Raw genomic sequence first — 8,664 nt, 5'->3', positions numbered from 1 at the left:
AAACCATCCTTTCATAACTTAAACATAAGAAATGTTATTTTTAAACTACTGGCCACTTTGGAAAGTGCAAATTTTCCATTAAAAGATAAAAATTAAAAGGGCCATCACATTTCTTAGGGATATTATGTATGTGTGTGCATGTATGTATGTTTGCAATATCTTAACCTTAACTAACAATATCTCAGTCACCCAAAAAAATTTCTTTTCTATTTTTTAAAATATGCTTTTATTTCACAGAGAAGAAGGGAGAGGGAGAGAGAGACAGAAACATCGGAGAGAGAGAAATATTGACCAGCTGCCTACTGTACACCTCGTATTGGGGATTGAGCCTGCAACCCTGGCATGTGCCCTGACCTCCTGGTACATGGGACTATGCTCAACTGAGCCATACCAGTGGGACAAAAAAATGTATTCTAATGACCAATGCATAATTGTGCAGGTGATAACAATACAGAAACCCTACGGTAACTTTTTCATACACAAAGTAAACTACCTAATTTAGATTTAAAAAATAAGTATATCAATTCATGTTAGCTTCCCCTTTTAGGAAAACTCAACATCTTTTCAGGAGGAAATTAGTAAGGCATATCTTTAACCTTCAGTCAGAATGAAAAAAAAAAAGAGTACCATTCTATTGCATTACAGAAAGGAATTCAAGTTTACAGTATAGCACAGCAATAGATTTCTCACCACAATCAAACTGAATACTACATCCTAATGTATCAGGATCCTGCAGAAATCATAAACACGAAGATAGCTTAAACTTACATAATTACAATAACCAAATAAAGGCTTTAAATTTATGTATGTAGAAGTGTTATAAAAATGTCTTTCTCAAAGTCCACACTGCAGCTTTATGCAAATAGACTGTATTTGGAAGGGGGGGGGCAGATGGCAGGGAGGCGGAAACTGTCAACTTTTTCTATCAAAATCCTCAAAAGTCAACATTTACTTTTTCCAAACATATTTAAAAAAATAGTCTAGGAAACCCAATCCATAAGTTTCTTCAGTTTCAAAAGAAATGTGGTTCACCTAGCCAAAATAGAGAAAAGGTAAGAATCTAGCAGAGGCACCAAGGATGAAGAGTCAAACATAGATTGTCACTACTGATTACTTAATGTGAAAGCAAGAAAGTCAAACTTGTTTTTATAAAATAAGAAACAAATTAGGAGGTTATTAGTACTACTAGTGACCCCTTGTGCGAAATCGCACGAAACCCCGGACCCCTCCCCTCCCCGCTGGCACGCCATAGGATGGCCCCCAAGTCCTGGAGTGCTGCCCCGATGCCCTGCCTCTGGGTTGTGCAGAGCAGCCACCAGGCCCCACCCCTGCAGCACGCATACGGGGCCGCAAAAGCCCTGGCAGAAGCTGTGCTAATTGGCTGCTGGGACCCCCTCGCCCCCCCATGCGCAGAGCGGCCACCGGCCCTGCCCCCGCCTCCACTGTGCGTGCTGCCATCTTGTCAGTGTTACAGTGCAGGCCGAGGGGTGCAGCCTCAGGTCCCTCAATCCGGTTTTCGATCCCCCAGCCCCGGCATGAGGGTGTGAGGGCATGGGGTCAATTTGCATATTACCTCTTTATTATACAGGACTAGAGGCCTGGTGCAAGGATTCATGCACTGGTGGGGTTCCTCAGTCTGACCTGTGGGGATTGGGCTGAAACTGGCTCTCTGACATCCCCTGAGGGGTTCCTGATTGCGAGAGGGCAGTTCTTGGGTGACGCACCCCGGAATTGGGCTGCCTCCTCTCTGGTTCCAGGGTGTCACCCGAACAGCAGCTCCTGTGTTGAGTATCTGCCCGCTGGTGGTCATTGTGTGTCATAGCTACCAGTCAAATGGTCGCTTAAGATTTTATATACATACTAGGGGCCCGGTGCATGAAGATTCGTGCACTGGGGGTGGGTCCCTCAGCCCAACCTGCACCCTCTCCAATCTGGGAGCCCTCTCCAATTCAGGAGTTTCTGTCTGTCTTTGCAATCATATGAGCGAATTGTCTGAGACCACCCCGCCCAACCCAGTTTGGTTTGTTGCTCACAGAATAATAGAGGCTTTTTTTTTTCTTTGCTTCATTGGTGGAGATTTCCTGGAAGTTTTAGGATATCTTCCCTTTAATATTTTCTAGACACTCTGATTTTACTTATGTCTCTCACCTTTGCTTTCTCTCCATCCCCCACGGCCACAACAGTAACTTGCTCCAGGTTCACTTTGCTCTTGTGTCTAGAAAATCCGTCTGCCACCAGAACTACAACTCCCAGCATTCCTGGTACTCCCTGTGCTCTGGGTTTTCACTTCAGGTCCTGGGGCTGCCAGCAGAACTATTCCCAGAATTCCTGGTGCTCCCTGTGCTCTTGGTTTTCCCTTCCTGCTCTGTCTCCATCCCACAGCCTCCCTCTCTGTTCTCCGTCTGGCAGCTTGGGGAGCCAAGTTCCCCAAACCACTCCACTCTCTGCCGGCTCTCCCGCTCTGCTCTCCGCCTGGCACCTGTGTATGCAAGTTAACCTGCCATCTTGTTGGGTTAATTTGCATACTCACTCCTGATTGGCTGGTGAACATAGCGGAGGGACGGTCAATTTACATGTCCCTCTTTGGTTATATAGGATAGGCAAATTTGACATGTTCTAAGCAAAAGTCTAAAAGATTAGAGTTTGTAAATTAATCTATAGACAAGTCACTAAATCCTATAAAAAAATGCAAAAGAGCCTGGCCAGCATGGCTCAGTGGTTGTGTATTGACCTATGAACCAGGAGGTCACGGTTCAATTCATGGCTAGATTCCTGATCAAGGCACATGCCTGGGTTGCAGGCTCGATCCCCTGTGTGGGGTGTGTAGGAGGTGGTTGATCAACGATAATCTCTCATCATTAGGGCTTCTATCTCCCTCTCCCTCCCCTTTCCTCTCTGAAATCAATGAAAAAAAATTTTTTTAAATGCAAAAGAGATGAATTCTGAATAAATAATACTTTGTATAAAATGGCATAATTCCTGTAGGATTTGGAATTTTTTGATGTTAATCATCACCCAAGGATATTTTTTTCCATTGATTTTTAGAGAGAGTGGAAGGGAGGGGAGGAGGGAAGGAGAGAGAGAGGGAGATAGAGAGAGAGAGAGATGTGAGAGGCACATAGATTGGTTGCCTCCTGGATGCACCTAGACTGGATGATCCTGCAACCCAGGTATGAGCCCTTGACTGGGAATCAAACCTAAGACCCTTAATGCAGGAGGGCCTTATGCTCTAATCACTGAGCACACCAGCCAGGGCAGGATGCAGTACTATTTTTGTTTCATATTTATTAATACAGCCCAAGGTTTCAAATCACTAAATGATTACACTAAATGCAAGAAAGCTATTCTTGTTTAACTGTCTAGATCAGTGGTCGGCAAACTCATTAGTCAACAGAGCCAAATATCAACAGTACAATGATTGAAATTTCTTTTGAGAGCCAAATTTTTTAACTTAAACTATATAGATGGGTACATTGTTATTAACTTAATTAGGGTACTCCTAAGCTGGCCTTTGCTAAAAACGTCCTCAATCTGATTGAGGTACGTTGGCTGAGGTCGACCCCTTCCAACTCTCCCATCCACACTCGTCTTGTAGCCAATTTCACCCAACGCGTGCATGAATCGCGTGCGCCTCCCCTGCGCTATCCTGCGGCCTGCCTGCGCTGTATCTCCCATTGCCCGACGAACCGACACCCCCATTTCTTGTGGCATGAAAAGAAGGTTAAAGGCATATTTCTTAGACACTCTGATTTTACTTATGTCTCTCACCTTTGCTTTCCCTCCCGTCGCCCGATGAACCGACATATGCCACTTCTTCAAAATAGACTCGCCCAGGCTGAAAACCAACTTCAGCGTTCGGGCCACGAAGTTTCAATCACACTGTACGTGCGTGCCCTTTTGTGGAAGAGTCACACTCAAGGGGCCAAAGAGCCACATGAGGCTCGCGAGCCTCGGTTTGCCAACCACTGGTCTAGATAATCCTTTTGATAATAACATAAAAAAAGTGGTCAGTTTTCACATACGCTGAACCCTCAGGGCTATTAATTTTTAGGTTATTTTTCAGCATACTTTTATTCCTAAAGTCCAAATACCAGGAAGGCAATACCAGCTACCCTAATGGGGTTATTTCTGCAGCTTTTCTTAAAGAGTTTATTACTTGGGTGGTGCCTACATGATGTTCACTTTTTTTTTTAAAGAAAGTACAGTTTGCTCATTTTTATATATTTTTTATTAATTTTTTTACAGAGAAGAAGGGAGAGGGATAGAGAGTTAGAAACATCAATGAGAGAGATCAATCAGCTGCCTCCTGCACGCCCACTACTGGGGATGTGCCCGCAATGAAGGTACATGCCCTTGACCGGAATTGAACCTGGGACCCTTCAGTCCACAGGCCGATGCTCTATCCATTGAGCCAAACCGGTTCGGCATACTTTCTAATTATTTGTTTGTACTGTACATTTAGGTTTTATGGTCTTTTCTTTATAACAAGTTTCATAACTTAAAAGTTTTTTAAATGCTTATTTTAAAAAGTTTTTGGGTGTGTTTTTTGTTTGTTTAATGTACAACTTTCTTAAGACTCCACAACTAAGATGTCAGAAACACAAAACTCAACAGATGCAATACTGTCTTGGCTATGGCCAAAATGCCACTGCGCAAGTCTCCATATGACACTTCTTAATTTTCTTCTTCATCTCAAATCAATTTGATGAGCTAAATTTTGCTTTACCCACAAAATCTCAGGAAGCCACACAGTTCTTAAATTTAAAATACCTACTTATATATTTCAAGGCCCTTGAATATAAGTTATACCAAAATAAGAAATAGCATGTTCTATGGCAGAAAAATGCTCTATCCTTACATTAAAAATTAATGTTTGTCTATCAAGGTAAGGATAAAGCAGGCTATGAAGAAAAAGTCAAGAAACACCTACCCACATATATATTTTTAACCTTCTAAAAAGTATTCAGATTGAAATCTGAGAATCTAATTATACTTAACATGACAGTCTATTAGGCCTCAGGAGTTCCTCAAGTCGCTTAGGTGAAATAATTCTTGTGCTTTCTTACTTCACATTACAAAAGAAAAGAGTTGAGTTACTGTGTGGGAATTCTATCAACATTTCAGAAGGTATAATATAAACTCGAGGTATTATTATTATATAATATATTCCTATGATTAAAAATGGAAACTGTATGAATATAAAAAACTTTCATTTTCATTTTCACTTTCTCCTCAATACAGCCCTAAATCTAGATGAAAAAGGGAACCTAGCAAGGAAAGAGTTATCATTTGTAGATGAATCAACTATGACACAGATCCAGATTGAAATATTTAAAAAAGCCAAGAACCCATTTTCAAATTCAAAATCTTGTCAATAAACAGATGTGCCTTAGGAGTAACAACACACATCCATGTAGTAAAAAACTGAACATTCTCTAAATACACAAAACTGAAAATATGCCTTTAACCTTCTTTTCATGCCGCACTAAAGAGGCACAATATGAAAGAGAAGTGTTTAAACGTATTTAGTAAGCACTTAGTAAGGTCAACAATAAAAACCAAAAACAAAACTCGGTAAGCTTTTTAAAAAATGTGTTAGGTAGTCATAATCAATTTTTTAAATTTACAATTATTAATATTTATAAAAATATTAGCTTTAAGAAATAAAGCTCATCATTCATTGAAAACTCAAACGCTGGATATATTAACAAAGGAATAAATCACCTTAGTTGATCTTTCAAATATGACAGACTCCACTTAAAGTACAACTAAACACAGCATTTCATCAAGAAGCAGATTTTATGGATACCAAATTCTAAACCTTTCTAAAGCTTTAATGATTTTAATTTTTTAAGTGTCTAAAATAGACTACCTTTGCCCTAGCTGGTTTGGCTCAGTGGATAGAGCGTTGGCCTGAGGACTGAAGGGTCCCAGGTTTGATTCAGTCAAGGGCACGTGTCTGGGTTGTGGGATTGATCCCCAGTGCGGGGTGTGCAGGAGGCAGCCGATCAATGATTCTTCCTCATCACTGATGTTTCTATCTCTCTCTCCTTCTCCCTTCCTCTCTGAAATCAATAAAAATATATTTAAAAAAAAATAAAATAGACGGCCTTTTTGTTTTTTAAAGAACCCAATAAATAAATACCCGTAACTTACTTTCTTCCTGATAGACAAAAATAATAAAAAATAATCAACAGTGCCTGCTAAGATTATTTTAAAACTTTTTAATGAGGTATTTTTAGTTCATTTTTAAAAATTTACCAGTGTCTCAATTTTCTTTCCAAGTTGTTTTCCAGGACCATAATGAACTCTTACTTTTTTATTTCATTGCTATCTTATTTCATTGATAATTTTATTAAAATATGAAAAATTCTGCCCCAAACCACTTCATTACACAAAACACAAACTTCCAAGATACTTGGCAATGCCTAGCTGATGTGGCTCATGGTTTGATTCCCTCTCAGGCACATGACCAGGTTGCAGGCTCCATCCCCGGTGTAGTGTAAGGAGCATGCAAGAGGCAGCCAATCAATGATTCTCTCTCATCATTGCTGTTTCTATCTCCCTTCCTCTATGAAATCAATAAAAAATATATTTTAAAAAAAGATACTTGGACATGATTAATTTATGTATGCAAAATATTCTGTGCATATGCTATATATAAATCATAGTAAATAAAATATGAAAAAGTAGAAGCATAATCCTTTACCTCACTACAACTTAATCCTCTTGCATTCATTATACTAAACGTGCCTAATCTTGAAATTCCCCCTCACCTTGAGCTTTCACAGAGAGCTCAAATACTTTCATAATAATGATGTAATGTGATGTGGTGTAAAGAGCCAGGTAACAGGGTGTCTCCAAAACCTCAGTTTTCTCTCTTGTAAAATATAGCTGTACTGTATCTCCTCTATTTAAATAGGCTGTTAGGGACCTGCTCAATGACTTATAACAGCAAAAACCTGTTAACATCCTAATATGAACCAACATTCCAAACAATGAAATACTATATGACCCTTAAAAAAAAGCTATAGATTTATAAGTGTTCATTTAGAAGGATGTCCCAGATAGCCTGTTAAAACAAAAATGCAAAATGCATAGTATGGCCCAATTTAAGACAGATATACATATATGTACAGAAATATTCTAGGACACACAAGAAACTTCAAACGATCATCAGTAGGAAATAGGGTAACTTTTTAAAACCTCATAGTCTTTTATAATAATTGGAAAAAAATAATGAACATGTATTATTTTAGTGAATTTTTAAAAAACCTAAAAGTAAAGATCTACTGATTCAGGTCATATAATTAGAAAAAACCTGGGTTCAAATACTGGTTTTGCTATTTACTGTATGTGATGTTGTTAAGCTACTTAATTTTTCCATTTGTGAAAAGGAGTTAATAGTACTAACCTCACACAACTGTCTGGAAGGTGAAGAAAACCATACATGTAAGACACTCAGCTTAGCTTATTTTAAGAGGACAACTATTACCAGCTATAACTATGATTATTAAGAATGTTATTATAAACTCCATAGCCGAACCGGTTTGGCTCAGTGGATAGAGTGTCGGCCTGCGGACTGAAGGGTCCCAGGTTCGATTCCGGTCAAGGGCATGTACCTGGGTTGTGAGCACATCCCCAGTGGGAGATGTGCAGAAGGCAGCTGATCGATGTTTCTCTCTCATTGATGTTTCTAACTCTCTATCTCTCTTCCTTCCTCTCTGTAAAAAATCAATAAAGTATATTTAAAAATAAATAAATAAACTCCATAAACTGAGAGTATTTAGAATCAGATTTGACAAATCACTCAAGGATGATCAATCTCAAAGACAACCAATTTCCTTTAACCAAAACTCAAAACTCATTCAACCGGGTCCACATAAGAGCATAAGGTTAAAAAAAAAAAAAATAAAAAAAAAAAAAAAAAAAAAAAAAAGCTCTCACAGCCCTGGCCAGTTGCTCAGTGGTCAAAGCGTTGGCCTATGCACCAAAGGGTCACACGTTCAATTCCCGGGGGTCACAGGTTCTTGATTCCTGGCCCTGTTTGGGGCTCCTGGGGGAGGCAACCAATCAATATCTGTCTGTCTGTCTCTCCAGCCCTCCCTCCCTTCCATTCTCTCTAAAAAGCAACGGAAAAAATATCCTTGGGTGAGGATTTAAAAAAAAAAAAGCTCTCACAGGTAGCAGGTGGGCTGATGGATATGGTAATCAGAGTAAAGTTTGGGTTTTAATTAAGTATCATCTAACTAGAATAGTCTTCTTCACTATACGGATACCTATGCAAGATACCAGACTACTTATGACAACTGGGCAAGGGACCCTGATCTTTACAAAATGCTGTATACATAGGAATACACTTTATTTTTAGTAATTCAAGCTGCCAACCTGAGTTGTTTATTTTAATATACAATAATATTTCAGTTTCCTAAAAATGTATGGCACTAATAGTTCATGCACATAATTTGCAATTTAATTACAAATAACATGTCAGCCCTGACCGGTTTGGCTCAGTGGATAGAGCGTCAGGCTGGGGACTGAAGGGTCCCAGGTTCGATTCCGGTCAAGGGCATGTACCTTGGTTGCGGGCACATCCCCAGTAGGGAGTGTGCAGGAGGCAGCTGATGGATGTTTCTCTCTCATCAATGTTTCTAACTCTCTATC

The 8,664-nt window shown here is 39.6% G+C and overlaps 1 protein-coding gene across 9 annotated transcripts in view; it reads right to left on the bottom strand.

The window, feature by feature from the left end:
- Nucleotides 1-8,664, bottom strand: part of WHSC1L1 (Wolf-Hirschhorn syndrome candidate 1-like 1) — a 141,784-nt gene that overhangs the window by 111,271 nt on the left and 21,849 nt on the right. The window contains exon 1 of one of the 9 annotated variants that reach the window (XM_015565225.1): nt 691-711. The exons of 7 other annotated variants lie outside the window; for them this stretch is intronic. The gene's annotated coding sequence lies outside the window, so the exon portion shown is untranslated. Of the gene's footprint in view, nt 1-690; nt 712-8,664 lie in introns of those variants that run through there. One more of the 9 variants, XM_015565222.1, reaches the window with a different exon arrangement.

This window comes from Myotis davidii, unplaced genomic scaffold, assembly GCF_000327345.1.
Source record: "Myotis davidii unplaced genomic scaffold, ASM32734v1 scaffold93, whole genome shotgun sequence".
NCBI classification, from domain to species: domain Eukaryota; kingdom Metazoa; phylum Chordata; class Mammalia; order Chiroptera; family Vespertilionidae; genus Myotis; species Myotis davidii.
Note: the sequence above shows the minus strand (reverse complement) of the source record. Positions and strands in the feature narration are given on the sequence as shown.